Source organism: Rhincodon typus, chromosome 31 (genome assembly GCF_021869965.1).
Source record: "Rhincodon typus isolate 14 chromosome 31, sRhiTyp1.1, whole genome shotgun sequence".
Taxonomy (NCBI): Eukaryota; Metazoa; Chordata; class Chondrichthyes; order Orectolobiformes; family Rhincodontidae; genus Rhincodon; species Rhincodon typus.
This window is the reverse complement of record NC_063362.1, coordinates 33,939,561-33,956,358: the sequence shown is the minus strand read 5'-3', so window position 1 is coordinate 33,956,358 and position 16,798 is coordinate 33,939,561. Positions and strand designations below refer to the sequence as shown.

The 16,798-nt window shown below is 41.3% G+C and overlaps 2 protein-coding genes across 3 annotated transcripts in view; one reads left to right on the top strand and one right to left on the bottom strand.

The window, feature by feature from the left end:
• The window catches only part of hspg2 (heparan sulfate proteoglycan 2), a 523,628-nt gene that overhangs the window by 374,702 nt on the left and 132,128 nt on the right, over nucleotides 1–16,798 (bottom strand). The gene's annotated exons all lie outside the window — the stretch shown is intronic.
• LOC109916956 (proproteinase E-like) overlaps nucleotides 8,020–16,798 on the top strand; it is a 202,709-nt gene continuing 193,930 nt past the window's right edge. For both annotated transcript variants that reach the window (XM_048614936.1, XM_048614933.1), the window contains exon 1: nucleotides 8,020–8,169. The gene's annotated coding sequence lies outside the window, so the exon portion shown is untranslated. The remainder of the gene's footprint in view (nucleotides 8,170–16,798) is intronic.

The window sequence follows — 16,798 nt, the reverse complement described above, 5'->3', positions numbered from 1 at the left end:
AAAGCAGAGCAGGGAAAAAAAATGGGTCATTTACAGTGTGGAAGACAATGATTAGAATGGTACTACAGGAATCAGTGCTTGGGCCCCAGCTATTCACAACATGTATTAATGATTTGAATGAGAGAGTTACAATGGATTATTTCCACATTTGCTGATGACAAAAAAACTAGGTGGGATCATAAGTGGCAAAGAGGTTCCAGGGTGATTTAATCAAGTTGAGCGAGTGGGCAAATGTATGGCAGATGCTGTATAATGTGGATAAATAGGAAGTTATCTATTTTGGTGGAAGAAACAGAATAGTAGAGTATTATTTAAATAATGACCATACAAAGGCACCCGGGTGTCCTTGTACACCAATCACTGAAAGCATGTAGATGAGGCAGGTAATTAGGAAGGCAATTGATTTGTTCGCCTTCATTAAAAGACGACTTGAGCGCACAGGAGCAAGGATGCCTTACTGCAGCTGCACAGGGCCTGAGACCACACCTGGAGTATTGTGTGCAGCTTTGGTCAAGTTACCAAAGCAAAAACAGACTTGCCAGAGAGGGAATCCAGCAAAGGTTCACCAGACTGATTTTTGGGATTGTTGTACGAGGAGAGGTTGGGACAACTGGACCTGTACTCATTGCAGTTCAGAAAAGCTCAGGGGATTTCATCAGAAAATAGAATTCTAACAAGGCAACGATGCAGGAATGATGTTTTCTTTGGCCAGAGGTGCAAAACATTTCAGACAGAGGTGAAGATAATTTTCTTCACTCAGAAGGTAGTGAACATGTGGAATTCTCTAGCATAGAAGGCTGTGGAGGTCATGTCACTGAACATATTTAAGAAATAAATAGTTATATCGAGGTTAAAGGGTATGGGGAGAGGGCAGGTGTATGGGCTGAGGTGGAAGGTCAGCCACGATCATATTGATGGATGAAGTGGGCTCGATGTGCGAAACAGTCTATCCTGATCCTCTTTTCTATGTTTTTATAAGACATGACAGGACACTGATGCATCATCAGACTGGTGACAGGGAGTAGTTGAGGAGTGGGTTATGCCCAATCTTAAGTATAATGGAGTAGCACATCATGGAAGCCTCTTCAAATGGCAGAAGGGAGATGTAATGAGGGCAAGGCTGGCTAGACCACCAATTCCTAATTGCTCTGGAGAAGATAGTAGTGAGCTACCATCTTGAACTGTTGTTGTCACTGCGATGCGAGTTCATCCCTAGTGTTATTAGGAAGTGAGCTAATAGATTTTGAACCAGTAACAATGGAGGAACAATGATATATTTCCAAGTCAGGACTATGTCTAATTTGGAGGGGAACATATATCTGCTGCACCATGTTCCTCTAGGTGGTAGAGGTCAGGGGTTTAGAATGTGCTGTTACAAATAAATCAGAAAACTACTCTAGCTATACTATCATTATTTGTTCTAAGCTTTTATCTGAAGAGTGTTAATCAGCAGTCAATCACTGCAAATCTGGAGATTTATCTTTTCTAAAAATCTTAAATTACTAATAAGCCTGTTAGATAAGCTTGTAATCATTCAGACAGGGTCCCTGCAGACATTCTTGTCTACAGTCCAAATTACATCATACTTTTACAAACCATTTCTTCGGCCTCAAATAATTTGAAGAATTTTTATTATACCTTTTAAAGTAACAAAAAAGGGCAGGCTAATACAACCAAAGAATTATGAAACAAAGGAGACGTGTTTCACAGAAGAACTCGGAGCTTAGTATCCAGGAAATCCCAAAACCTATCTTGCAAGCACTTTACAAAGCCATCGCTATTGTAATATAAGCAAACATCATAGACAACTTGCACGCAGCAAGGTCCAATAAACAGTAACTAACTAGCCGTTGGTGCTGGTTAAAGAATGAATGATATAACAACAACAGTGTGTTTTTGTGGTATAATTGAGAAGTCCAAAGGGATTATGGTGGGCGGATTCCCAGTAATGAACAAAAGACAACTCAGGAATTAAATAACAGATGCCAAACCAGTGTGTTAAAGCAAAGACTCTTGCAATGATTAATATTTCACTGGAATCAACAGATATTGGAATAAAGAATGATAGCCTTTAACTACTGTGATTATCAGTGAGCCTCATGAAATAGAAATGTAGATTGATCATTCTCAAATCCTGGATGCCTGCAAAAGAGTGACTGCTTGACTGAAGGCACTCGGCACCCTAGAATCACATTAAGAAAAGTTGCTAACCCACATTCTGGATTGCAATGTTTTTCAGTTGACAAAATATGGAGGTGCTATCATAGAATCCCTACAGTGTAGAAGCAGGCAATTCAGCCCATCGAGTCCACACTGCCCCTCCGAAGAGCATCCCAATCAGACCCACACCCTACCCTATGCCTGCATTTCCCACCCGAGACATTATGTGGGCAATTTAGCATAAGCAATCCAACTAACCTGCACATCTTTGGGCTGTAGGAGGAAACCAGAGCATCCAGAGGAAACGCACGCAGACACGGGGAGAACGTGCAAACTCCACACAGACAGTCGCCCGAGGGTGGGATCGAACCTGGGACCCTGGTGCTGTGAGGCAGCAGTGCTAACCACTGAGCCACTGTGCTACCCTAATATGGAACGCTTCACAAATTTACGTTTATGAGGAGGTTAAATAACTTTTTGATGGGTTTAGTGTGCATAATGAATTAATTCATCAAATATACGTCATGGCCAGTCACCACCTTCATATTCACATAGTTATCTCTCCTGCCAAAAACACTAATACAGTCTGTGATCTTCAACCAGTTCATCAGAAATGCAGCTTAATACCAACAAGGGTCAGAATACTGTAGGTAGATTCATTGCTGCCCTCTTTGTAACTGTATTCCCCACCCCAACCAAAATGCTTTTTATGAATTTTGAATAGTGTACATTACAAAGCAATGACATGAAAATTACAAAAGGTGCAATGAAATTCAATTCGTTTCCATATAGCATGATCCACCCTCAAGATCTTCAATACAATTGTAGCACCATTAATATTTACATATACATTAACACACATTCCACGTCAGCAATACAGGTGGAAGGAAAACCATTTTAAATTGAAACCACAATAAAATTCAACATTCCTCATTTTGAAAATTCTAGACCGAATAAGGGTAAAAGATTTACTCATTTAAAAGACGCTCGTGAACCAGTCAGGTTTTTACAATAATCCAGCAAATTTAAAAGGTAACATTGACTGTTACCAGACTTTTGTAGAATTAAAGAGTACCAATTATTTTAATTCTCACCTTTATATTTTTAACCAAGGATTCTGGATTACTGGTTAAAACAAATGCGTCCTCAGTGATTAGGAAGTGCTTTTGAACACCCTGAAGTTGTAAAAAATACCATCAATAAGACTGGTATTCCTACCACCAGAACGTTGCCCAAACCTGCATATTTCAGTTTTCATGCTGCTGAAACATCACTCATACCCTTCCTGCCTGACTTGATTATCCCAGCGCACTTCTGGACTGCCTCCCAATTCTCTCCTGTAAATTTGAGGTCATCCACGTGTGACTGTTCAAGTCCTAACTTATACAGAGCCGTTTTCCCAACACCTAATGTTCAGTGACCTACGCTAGTTCGTGGTTTAACAATGTGCCAAATTTAAAATTCTCATCCTTATTTCCAAATCCCTCTCGGGTCTCTTCTATCCTCATCTCTTCCAGCTCTGCAATCCTCAGATATATCTGCACCACTCCAATTCTGACCTCTTGATCAAATGGATCAGTTTCTAAGGAGTATCTCACAGCAAGAAACTGAGTTGAAGAACTTCACAAAGTGAATCCCAGAACTTGGAACCAAAGCAGCTGAAGTTAAAGCTAACAGAGGCTCAGTAATTAAAACCAGGGATGCTCAAGAGGCCAGAATTAATGCAACTATCTCAGAGGATTTTGGTGCTGGGAAGATTACAAAAACAGGGAACGGTGAGGTTAACTGTAACAGCATACATCAGACAAAGTCATTGAACAACTTTATAATCAGTCTTTGATGGGATGGCACGGTGACTCAGTAGTTAGCACTGCTGTCTCACAGTGCCAGGGACTTGGGCTCGATTCCAGCCTCAGGTGACTGTCTCTCTGTGTCTGCTCCAGGTGCTCCAGTTTCCTCCCACAGTCCAAAGATATGCAGGTTAGATGGATTGGCCATGCTAAATTTCTCATAGTGTGCAAGGATATGCAGGCTAGGTTGGTTAGCCAACCATGGGAAATGCGGGGTTAAAGGGACAGGGTAGGGAAGTGGGTCTTGGTGAGAGGGTCGGTGGAGGCTTAATAGGCCGAATGGCCTGCTTCCACACTGTAGGGGTTCTATGATTAAATGCTTGCCATAATCCACATTCTGATGCTGATAATAGTCCTGATAAATTGAGTCGCTGTCAGATCGTCACATGGTCTTTGTTTCAAATTGCCAAACTACAAATCCTCTTTGTTATACCCTGTAAAAGATGTATAAAAAAGGTCTTCACCATAGGTACAGGCTATAAATTCAGAATATAAAATTTGAGCTCCTATGGAATCTTTTTTCTCTCATTTGCTTAAACACATTCAATTCCACCCTCGGGCGACTGTCTGTGTGGAGTTTGCACATTCTCCCCGTGTCTGCGTGGGTTTCCTCCGGGTGCGCCGGTTTCCTCCCTCAGGCCAAAGATGTGCAGGCGAGGTGAATTGTTCATGCTAAATTGCCCGTAGTGTTCAAGGATGTCTATATTATGTGGGTTTATAGGGGAATGGGTCTGGATGGGATACTCTGTGGGTCGGTGTGGACTTGTTGGGCCGAAGGGCCTGTTTCTACAGTGTAGGGATTCTATGATTCTATGATGAATCATCAAGTAATTTGCAATGTCATATGTCAATATTCCAATAATACTATATAGTGGACAAGAGTGAGAACTAAACAATGCAATTCTGCTAGAATGGAAAGTTTACTTCCACTGGACACGAACGTATTTGGAATTGGCTGTAATAAACATGCAATTTACCATCTGTAGATTCCAGCTACAGTATATTGATGGCCTAATCTACACAGGAACCTAATTCAAGCCCCACTAAAGCTTTCCACTCAATAGGGATGGATGCAGCCATTGGTCTGATATGGGAACTGCCCGGGTAAAGTAACTAAATTCTTTTAAGAAACCAGTGGGTGCTGAAATTAACTAATGCCTAAATGATGTGAGTAGTCAATGAATGTATTTGCACCACTTGTTTCCAATTACCTCCCTCTTCATCTATTTATATCTATTACCTTGTTAGGCCCAAGAGGAATAGGAGACATCTGACAGATTTGCAAGCCATGAGGCTTTTAATGTGCGTTTTTAAATGTATGCTGGTGTAAGAGGGCCTAAAAATGCCTGTTGCCACAGACAACCATTTACTATAGCAAACATGTGCCACAAGAACGCTACAAATTCCTTCTGCACATTATGCAATAAAGCCCTTGACACCACCACTCCACCCTGTCGTCTTTCCTTTGAGAAGTTTATGTTCCAATTTAAATGAAGACTCTTGTCTTCTTACACTGGATCCTTTTAATAGCCAACTCAGGTACAGGCTCTTTATATTTCAGTTCAGGTTGTGGCTTCTTAATGCTACCCTTGAGTAATCATGAGAAAACAGATGAAATGTCCATCAGCTTCTCTACTTCATTCAGAGAACCAGTGCTAGTCTGGAGTGATATTTCATTCAAATCAAATACGCCACGTTCAAACCTGGCACAAGTCAACAGTATAGATGTCAAGAGCTTCTAGGTGCTACATGAACAGCTGAAAACTTGTTGGGCCTAACAAGGCAATAAATGTAAACAGATGAAGAGGGTTGTAAATGGAAACAAGTAGCACATACACATCCATTGACTATTCACATCACTTAAATGTTAGTTAACTTTTATTCAGCAAACTGAGGGAGTCCAGCCTACAGAGTATTCAATGCAAGCCAGTACTATCCTTCTAAGAATTCAACATTGATCAGAATCACTCAAAATGGGTTGGCATCTTCGGAGATGCTTCTCCACTTTGGGTGGTCTTTCCCAGAGTTAGTTAAGATATTGTGTTGTTTCAGGTAGGCTTTGAAGGCAACCTTGAAGAATTGCCTCTGCCTTCCTGGTAACCACTTGCCTTGATATAATTCAGAGCTGAAATCTGGCTTTGGGAAGCTTATGCCAAGCATGCAGACAATGTGGCCTTCCCAGCAGCTGATTGATAATAGCAGTGCCTCAACGCTCAAGACGTGGTCCAAGAGAGGATGTTAGAACACCTATGGATTTGCAAGATTTTACAGAGGCATTGCTGGTGATATTTCTCAAAGGGTTTGAGATGTCTGCTGCATATTGCCCATATCTTTGATGCGTACAGAAGACTGGCAACAATGTTCCCTTGTAGACCATGAGGTTGGTCTCTGGATTACTGGAACTAAGTGGAAGTTCCTCTCCAGGCAAATGGATCAACAGCTTTACACTAAAGTGAATCATTCCAATGGACAACCTGTAATAGCATTGGGGTTGGTCGCCACCAAACAAACTAAAAGCTGCGAAAAAAAAAATCCTGCAAGGAGACCACAGTATGTTCAAGAAAATTAATATTAATGGGGGTAATGGAAAGGAAACAGCTGGAGATATGGAGAGACTAAAAGCACACATTGAATGTACAAGAATACTAAACCTTTCGGACTGCAGGGAAGAGCCATAGCCAAGTTCCTAGATACACAACAAAAACAAAGTTGCTGGAAAAGCTCAGCAGGTCTGGCAGCATCTGTGAAGGAGAAACCAGAGTTAATGTTTCAGATCCAGTGACCCTTCCTCAGAACTACATACACAAGCTTTGCTGTTGAGTTCTAAACTGTTTCTCTTCGATCCCTCCACCTCCCATAACCGCATTTCAACTGTCCTCATTCTGCAAATTAAAGCAGGTAACTTGCCGCATGAGATGCAAGTGAGGCCTCAAAGAAAAAGCAACTGACACACAAATGCCAACACAACAGTACATACAAGGTTACCTGGTTTAGTTAGCTGTTAAAGTAATATCAGAATTCAATTATTGCATTAACTCTTTTTGTGATTTAATTGTAACTGATTTGGATTAGCCATGTTTTTACTGCAATACTGAAGTGCAGGCTTGCTGGCACACTAGTGGTACTTACCCTGTGGGATATGTGGGACAGGGGATCTGCGGGACAGGGGATCTGCGATCGTGACAGGAGCCAAGGGTCAACATCTCCTGATCCACAAGCTGTGCTGGAAGAGGCACTCTTGTCAGTCAGGGAAACCCCATGTCAATTTTCTGGCAAGATAGTGGCAGGGTAAGTTGCTCCAATAGGAGCTCCACACTGCTCCCCAGTTTTCCTTCTCTTTCTTTCTCCATCCTTCCTTATTTTTCCTCCCTTCTTCTCTCTCCCTCTATAGTAATTCTATTCCCCACCCTTTTAACTACTTAACTAAGGAGTCAGGAAGGAGCCAGGTCTCTACCGAGAACCACATGGCAGGAGCTGTACGCGTGGTTTGTGTCCTGCAGCGACAGCTGATCGAGTGTGGACCAGAGCGACGGCAGCGGATCTAAAATGGGATGGCGAGAGCAGGCCAGTAAGGTAGCCGAGAGTAAGCCTGTGAGGCAGTTTCTCAATGGCGAGGGCTGGAAAATCCTGAGTGAGACTACCGCAGTGGAAAGGCAAGTTGGACACACTCTCCAGTTATTTTTTCTTTCTTACCTTATTCTAATTTAATGTGAATGGCACCATGTATGTATGGCGAAGGTACACAATTCTCACTCTACTTTTAACCTGAATATACATGACAATAAATCATTCAAAAATGAAATGATTCGAAAAATTGCAGGATACAAGCAAACCAAAACAGGGGACTAGTGAGATACATCTGAAGTACTGTGCACATGTTTGGAGTTATGTTTATGATACAAATGCATTAAGAGCAGTTCACTGAAAGTTTACAACACTCATACCCAGAACGTGCAGTTTGTCTCATGAGGAAAGGTTGGACAAGCCAGGCTTGCATCTGCTGGGGCTTAGAAGAATCAGAAGCAACTTCAGTGATACATACAAAACCCTGAAAAGGTCTTGACAGGGTGGATGTGCAAAAGGGGAAAAAAAAAAATCATCGATCGGTCGAGAACTGGGGGTCACTGTTTAAAATTAAGTGGTGACCCATTTAAAACAGGTAAGGAGAATTACATTTGGTGGTTTCTAGATAGATTTTCAGTCAGAAGAGGGTTAAAAGCTTAACATGGCTTGTTGGGAAGGTAAATTTGAGAATACAATCAAATCATCCAGGCTCTTGCTCTTACTAAATGACTCAAGTGGCTGAATTGTCTACTCCTGTTCTTTGTTTGCATGTAACAAACTTAATACTGCAACTCTTAATGACGCTCTTTCTTCTTATTTGATACATCCAACCACTTACGAGGAGGGGTTAAAGTTAAGACGATGATCCGTATGTACCTGTGGCACAGGTGTTTTACTTATCCACAAGTATAGGGTAGTATCAATGTGCCAGGTTTGGAAAGCAAACGTGTCTCAGTGCTATCTATTCTCTTTATACTCCTGCATGAACTTTACTGGGATTTTCACACTGTACCCAGTGAAAAGGGTATAGTGCTAAAGGTCAAAGAAAGAAATCATTCTTACAACAGCAGCATTGAAAAAAAACTCACAAATGAAAAATACAAGATGACCCCCTTTTTTGGATCTCGTTCGGTGTGTGAGTCAGAGAAGTAATTTATATTTCAAAAACTGGCATGAAGTCTTGTTTTATAGCCAAGTTTCAATGCTCTGCTTCATCGGATGTCCTTCTAGGGTGGTTAGTTCACAAGTACTTCATCAAGCCAGTGAATAAAACTAAACATGGACCTTAAAAGGGAGGGCAGCCAAACAGTAAAAGAAGAACAAAACAGCGCTCATCGTGCTTATTCCAGTTAGTATTTAAACCACAAGCAATCACCACCTTGGAATTTCTCTGTCTGGCCTTCTTCCTTGGCTTCAAACTAACCATTAGTCTTGTTTGAATCAATGACTGACTTATTTTTACAAGATGGACACTGCAGCATAACTTATTCCATCTCCATTGATTTAATCATGTAGCAGGTCACAGGATTAACAGCACAGTGGTAATGTTACTGGGCTAGTGAGCCGGAAGCTCAGGCTAATGGCCCAGAGATCTGAGCACAACGCCCACTATGGCAACTGGTGGAATTTAAATTCAACAAGTTGACACTTTTGAAATTTTAAAAATGCTAGTCTTGTTTACTCTGAACCTGTCATTAAAACTCCATCTAGTTCACTAGCTTCCTTCAATATATCCAATCAGTTTTACATGTAACTGCAGATGCACTGCAAAACCAGCAGTTCTGAACCGCTCTCTGGATTGGCCAAACAACCAACTCAGTTGGATCAAATATAGCACTGAGGATGCAACCTACGGCATGTCATCTGCAGTTCAACATACAGCTCACCTTCTCAAGGGTAAGAAGGGTGATCATTAAATATAGGCCTCGCCAGCGACACCCACATCTTGACCAAATTTTTAACAATGCATAAAACAGATCAGGGTGAACTTCCCTTCCCCACGGAGCTACATTTGTCATTTACTGTGGATCTTCTCACAGCAGTAATTCCTCAGGTCACAAAGTCAGCATTAAGAGAATCAAAGCTTCAAATCTTAATCTAACATTGTGTAAAATAGTTCAAAGATTTCCAGCTACATCATCTCTAATCAATGGCAAGAGCCTAGAATTGTGATAAATAGCCAACAATAATTGTATTACACAGTTGTTTATCCAAGCGTGGGAGATAATCCCAATGTAAAATGAACTTGCAATTTGGAAGGTACCCAACTACTTCCTAGGAAGTGCCACATTCAGCTTAAAGTGTCATTCTTTCTCACAGCATAGTCTGAAATTTCCATCATTTTCAAAAGGAATTCACAGCTGGCTTTGTTCGTTGTAACTTTCCAAATTAATTCAGCATTTGGGATCTCGAAACTGGACACCGCATTCCAAAATGTGTGTCAGGAGCTGTCCAAAAAATGCTCAGATTGGGTGTTAACGCAACTGACTGACATCCTGTGCCATTTCAGAAATTTACAAGACTTTAGGAGGTTGACTGGGAGGAGGTGGGGTGTAGAGAAGAGAGAAACACAAAGAGCATAGAGTACACAGCTTATTTGTTTCAGGTGTATATTAATGAGAGACAAGTAAATCAGAAATGTAAAGAAATTACAGTATTGGAGACTTTCATATGAAGACTCTCACAATCCTCAAATACGAGAATGGGAGAAAAGGCAGACAGACAGATGGCGCACAACTGTGCATCAAAACTCCCTGGCAAACTGCAGACTCAAAGAAATGACAACACTCTGACCAAGCAGTATTAGTTTGCTAATCTAATATTAGCTTGAACTTTATACCTCATACCTCATAACTAGAGCCATAGGTTAATGGTGATCAATGAAAGGAAGAGAAGTACTGTATATATTTGTGTAAAGGTTGAATTTCTAAGTCAAAACTTTTAGTAAACAGGTAGGAGGTCAACATTTATCGGAGCATTTTTAAGGGGTCAAAGCCCGTTCTTTCCCAACATCTTATTTTCAGAGTTGCCAGGTCAGTGACTGTTCCCACTGTACTGTTGTGCAAAAGATATTTTACGGTACTTGTTGTTCCTTCTTGATTCTGTGTTGCCGGAAGGCAGGACTGCCGGGAAAGCAGTGTGCACCAGTGAGGTGGTAGCCTTGACATTGTGCTGTGCAGGTCAGTGCGCACTCAGCTGATGAGCCTCCTTCAATGCTAGAATGTTCTAGGAAAAGATCTGCGCCAGGGCATGTTGGTTGTAGATACAAAGAGTATGGATTATTTTGGCTAAAAGTTGAGGATTGACCTCTACACAAGATTGACAATCACAGGAGTTTATACCAAAATGAAAGAGGAAAAAGTGGAAACAGAACGATTGGCTTGGCCAAAATGAGAGCACTAACAAACTCAGTGAAAGCTCAAGCTTCAGATGGCAACAGAAACAAACTTTGCCATGTAAAAATCTGCAGATAAACGGAAAATAAACAGGAGATAGTAATAAGAAGTCAAGAGTCAAAGCTTCAATGGAGGGATAAGAATGTAGGTCAGGTACAGCAAGTGACAACTGTTGTCAAGAGTTTGATGACAGGTATACTGAGTTAAGTCTGCAAACTATTTTATGAAACTTCACTTTTAATCCAGCAGCCTGATGTTACATGATAAAAATGTTGCAAAATAACAAACTGACTGTCAAAACACAGAATAGAGGTTCATTGAATCAACAATCCCAGTAAACATTAAAATATTTCACAAAGCAAGGCCCACAAACCAAACAGAAGTTGTGCTTTTTTAATTATTATTAGTGGCTCTCCCTCTATGGATGCAGCAGTCAAAGGTACTAATCCCTGTTCTATTCTCAATCCATGAATCTTTAATGGCTAAAAGATCTTTATTGTGCAGGTGAACGTAACTATGATGCATACCTACCTCCTGTCAGTATGTAGCCTTTTCTGCCTCTCCAGAGGCGTGAGTCAATAATATACTGTGGCCAGCATATACTTCCTGGACTCATCAAATGCACTGATACTGTTGCTACACACTTGGAGAGGCAATAGGTCACTTGCTTGGCCCTATTCTTAGGCTCTTATCAGGGCAGTGTCAGGAATTCAGCCAGAGCAGCAAGTGGACCAGAACCCTGCCCAAATTTAACAAGGCTAGCGATATTGTTGGTGGGCAGCCAAGCCATGTTCCAGTTGTGCCAAAGTTGACTGGGGCATCTCATCACTATACAAAAAGTTCTGCAGTACATCAAAGTTTCATTTAAAAGGTTTGATGTCCATGGTCACACCGCAAATGGTATGATCTGAAATGAAACATATTCAATGGTAAATTCTAAACCCCATACAGCCTCTCTCTACACTGAATGCAGTGACGTACGTACATCCATCACCTAGTACACAAGGGATTCAAGAACTCCCAGTTGCCGGTCAGTAACATAAACTCGTCTACACTTCGAATGCAAACATGGATAAGGACACAATGGTCAGCACCCTGGGGTAAACAGATTCTGCCTGTTTTCACTGCTGCCTGTGCAACATTGGCATTATTGGATAACTTAGCACAAGAAATTTGAGCTCAATGTCACTAAGCAAATTGAAACAACAGCAAATTATTTGTAACTGGCCCAATGTAATTTCTATGAAGGGTTCTCACAAAGACCACTTCCTGAACTCCAACTGCAATTCCAATAACAACAAGTAATAAAGACAAATTATTAGAAATCTAAGAGATTCACAAAGAATACTGGAGAAATTCAGCAGGTCTGGCAGCATGTGGAGAGAGAAACAGAGTTAATGTTTTGAATTCAAAATGGCTCTTCTTTGGAACTCAGGGTTTAAATACAAAACAGCCAAAATCTCAATGAATAGTAGAATAAGCTCATGGGGCTGAATGGTTGCCATGGTTTCACCATATGCCATATCCTGATTCTAACTCATGTTCCCTGAACATTGAACGAGTAATCCAGAATAGCAGGCTAGTGGCATCACCACTATCCCACTGGAGTACTGTGATCTAATCTCGAATCAATTCAGAACTCCAATTCCTGGCTCAGTGGTAACATGAAAATCTGAGTCAGAAGACTGTGGATTTGACCTCTACTTCGGAGATTTCAGCACAAAATTTAGGACATTGAGGGACTGAAAGAGTGCCACGCTGTTAATATCGTACATTTGAGACATTAAGCCAAGGTGTTGTCTAACTTTTTTTTATTCGCTCATGAGACATGGGCATCACTGGCTGGCACAGCATTTATTATTCATCTTCACTTGGCCTTGAGAAGATGGTCAGCTGTCTTCATGAACCACTGCAGTCTCTTTGCTCTAGATAGACCCACAATGTCATTAAGGGCAGATTCCAGGATTCTGACCTAGCAACACTAAAGAAATCACAATATGTTTCCAAGTCAGGGTGGTGTGGGAGGTTGGAGGGAACCTTGCAGGTGCTAGTGTTTCATGTATCTGCTGATCTTGCCCTTCTAGGTGGTCATGGGTTTGGAAGGTACCATCCAAGGAACCTTCATGAATTTCTGCAGTGTATTTTGAAGATGGTACACACTGCTGTTTCGGAGCGTTAGTGCCACAGGGAGTGAATTGTTGTGGATGTGGCACCAAGTGATGATAAATTCTCATGACCCTATTGCCAGGGGCATGAGAGTTCTCCCTGGCATCTTGACCAATATGTATCCCCCATCTAACTTCACAAAAATAATGATCTGGTCACTGTCACACTGCTATTTGTGGGAGTTGCAAATTGGTAGTTCAATTTCAACATTACCATACTTCAATAGCTGTAAAACTTTGGCACATGCTGAGGTGGGAAAAATGCTATATGACTTCATTTTTTAAAAATTCTCTTATCTTAGTAATGACATAGAAATTTAATGAAAGGTTAAATTCAGAAGGTCTGACCATCACTTCTTATAACATACAAGTGCTGAATAGTCAATCCTCAGACTTGATTATCACAGAGTCACACAGCAGAGAAGCATCCACCAAAGCAACATATGTGCCAACTCTCAGACAGAGTAATCCAATATCTCACACTTCCCCAAAAGATTGAAGGCTTGTGGCACAGTGTCCCTCCCACTGAGCCAGAAGCGAGTCCCACCCCAGGATTTGACGGTCAAGAAAGTTGGGCTCACAATTCAGCCAAACATGTCAATCAGAGACACTAAGAATGGGATAATTCCTGATCAGCCATGTGATAGAAAGAGAATTGGAGCCTCTACCAGCATTATTCATTCTGTCCCACCATATACATGCACATAGCAACCCAGACTCCCTGGATGACCTGCAACACACCACACTGCCCTGTATTTGAAAAAGAAGCAATTTACATGTCCAATTCTCCTATTGGAAAGTACTACAGAACCTAAATCCACATCATTTCAGAATATACATTCCAGTGTAAATCTGTTTATTAATTTGTTGGACTGATATGCAACTAGGCAGCATAGTGACATCAATGTCCCTAAACACTGCGCACAGCTGTAATGGGCAATATTCGCTGAAATTTACGTTACAATACCATCCTCATCACAGTCTCATCAAACAAGTATGTGTGACTAACCCTATCGCAACTTACATGAATTATTTCACCAGTGGCTCATTAGGCAGTTTCTCCTCGTGGAAATGAACAATTTTTAATTGACTGCTGCAGGAAAACTGTCTTCACCCCACTCAAATCAACCACAAACCAGCCCTGAAAGCCATTTAACTGTTGCTTCTGGCGGTGGCACCATGTGGCTTGGAGAAGATGACAAAGAATTGGATGTCACACCCAAAAGTATTGCTTCCCAAAGCCAACTTTCTAGGATTTTCTCCATTAATGGCTTTAACGTGGTCCAAAAGCTTCAGGATGCTTGAGGCACAAACAAATTTTTAACAGCCTTCACGCAGAAAAGAGGGAGCACAGAACTGAAATGACATTCCACTCACTTTAGAATTTGTCGCTGAGAACGTGTAACTTCTCAAACCACCCTGGCATTTTAAATTAAGTCTGTATTAGCAATCTTTGTGATCTCAGTGAAGAACTTATATTCTGCAATCTTCACAAAGTGACAAGTGTTCACAACTAGTAAATTATTTGCAAAAGCACTACAGTCCTCTTATAGGAAAACCTGTGCCAATTTATTCACAGCAATCTCCCACACGTAGAAATGAAACAAATTAGACTCATTGGCCAGGGCACCATTCTTTCATCTACTCTGAAGAACACAACAGTTCTTACACACAGAGTGGAGAGACTGGATTGAACACCTCATCCAAGTGCCAACACACCCTCTGGGCTACAGTAAAATGCCAGTTGAGATCATGTGCTCGAACATCTAAAATGGATCTTCAACCTAGCATCTTGTGAATCAGATGAGTCAGCGTCACCTTAGAGACGTGGATGGTGCCTAATAATCAATTTTAAAACGTTCTTGTCAGATATCTGAACCTGAGAACTAACATTTGCAAAGCTATCAACTGTGACAGAGGTGCCTCATGCAATCTTCTAAGGCTTGGAGCAACACAAAATACGCACATACCCAATATGTATTCAACAAGTGAAATCAATTAGTAAGCTTATCATGGAGTGCCATGCAAATTTTAAAGATGTCTGTATAAATGGACACCCATTTATCAATGGAATTATCAATGACTAAAGCAGTATGGTGAGTTACATTTAGAGAACTTGTGAACATTGCTATGTTTTAAGATCCAAGTACCCATACAGGCTTGCACACTCCTGAACAAGCTATCCAGTCATGTAACCAAACTGCATTACAGCTTTAAAAAGTGTTCAAATAGAACGGTAGGGAGTCTAAAATTAGTACCAGTATTGCATGCTGCAGTGTACTGTTTAAATAATGACACATTTTAAACTGGAGACTGTGACTGCTTCCAGTTGAATTACTGCTCCCACACTATGACACATAACCGGAAAAAATGCATAAGCTCAGACATGGGTAACGGATTAGAAAAGGGAAAATTCCCAAAGGCATCAAGTTTCAATTTCCATCACTCCAGAGGAGTGTGAGACAGCGAGAGAATGATGACTGTTCCAAGCTACTGTCCAACAAGGCATGAATTAGTCTACAGCGAGAACACAAATCTGCTCGGTGTTCATAAAGATGGTGTCAGCTGGACACAAAGGAAACCCATCCACGAGACTTTCTGAATTAACCAGGTGTGAGACTGAGATTTTAGTGGGTAAATACAATCATAGCTGCACATATTCCAGGACCTGTACACCACTTTATGCAGGCCAAAATGGTTGATTCAAGAGGTCAGTCAAAATCCTGGAACTCGATTCCTAACAGTACTCCATGCATATCTACATCCCTCGGGCAGGGCAGCACTCCCACAGCGCCGACCCTCGGGCAGGGCAGCACTCCCACAGCGCCGACCCTCGGGCAAGTGCAGCACTCCCACAGTACTGGACTAAGGTGTCAGCCTAGACTACTGCACAAATCTCTCTAATGGGACTTTAGCCAAAAGCCACATGACTCAAAAATATAATTACCAGAGAACCACAAACAAGTCTTCTTAGGTACTGCTCCAAACCCACAAGTGGTTCTTAACCACAACTCCCTGACCTTGAAAATGCGTGTCATTTTGAGGAGGTATTACCCAAGTGGCTATCAATGATGAGCTTTCAGCTGCCTGCAGCACCATTTTGAATGGTTGCCCTCGTTTGAATTTGCTATCCAGGACCATTAGTAATGGAGGGATTCTGCAGTTTAAAACCAGCAATCGAAAACATAACTCACAATAACAAAAGGCATCCAGGAACAACTGAAATTGCTGATGCACCCTCCCCAGAACAGGCGCATTTTCTCCCGCAACACCAAACAAAAACACAAGTTTATGAGCTTGTACATGTGAGGGAAACACTATCATCATAAATGCTGCACAGTAAATGTGACATGTATGGTCACTTGCTCCCAATTGAAGTTGTTTGGCTGTATATATGACAGTTGACGTTGGGCATTTTGGCGGTGGGGGGAGAAAAAGGCCTAAACCTAACTATAAAATTCAAGCGTGGGTTTTCAATGCTTTGTTGAATGCCTTGCAACACGTTGACAAATAACCACTGCTTTGATGGTTTCACATTTGCCTCCTACATTGAGCCTATAGCCAGTGAAATTAATACCAATCTTAATTATTTGGCTAGTCATGTTGGGGTTGAAATGAATGCATTAGTTTGTCCACGGGATTTATTCATGAGACTCAGATAGGA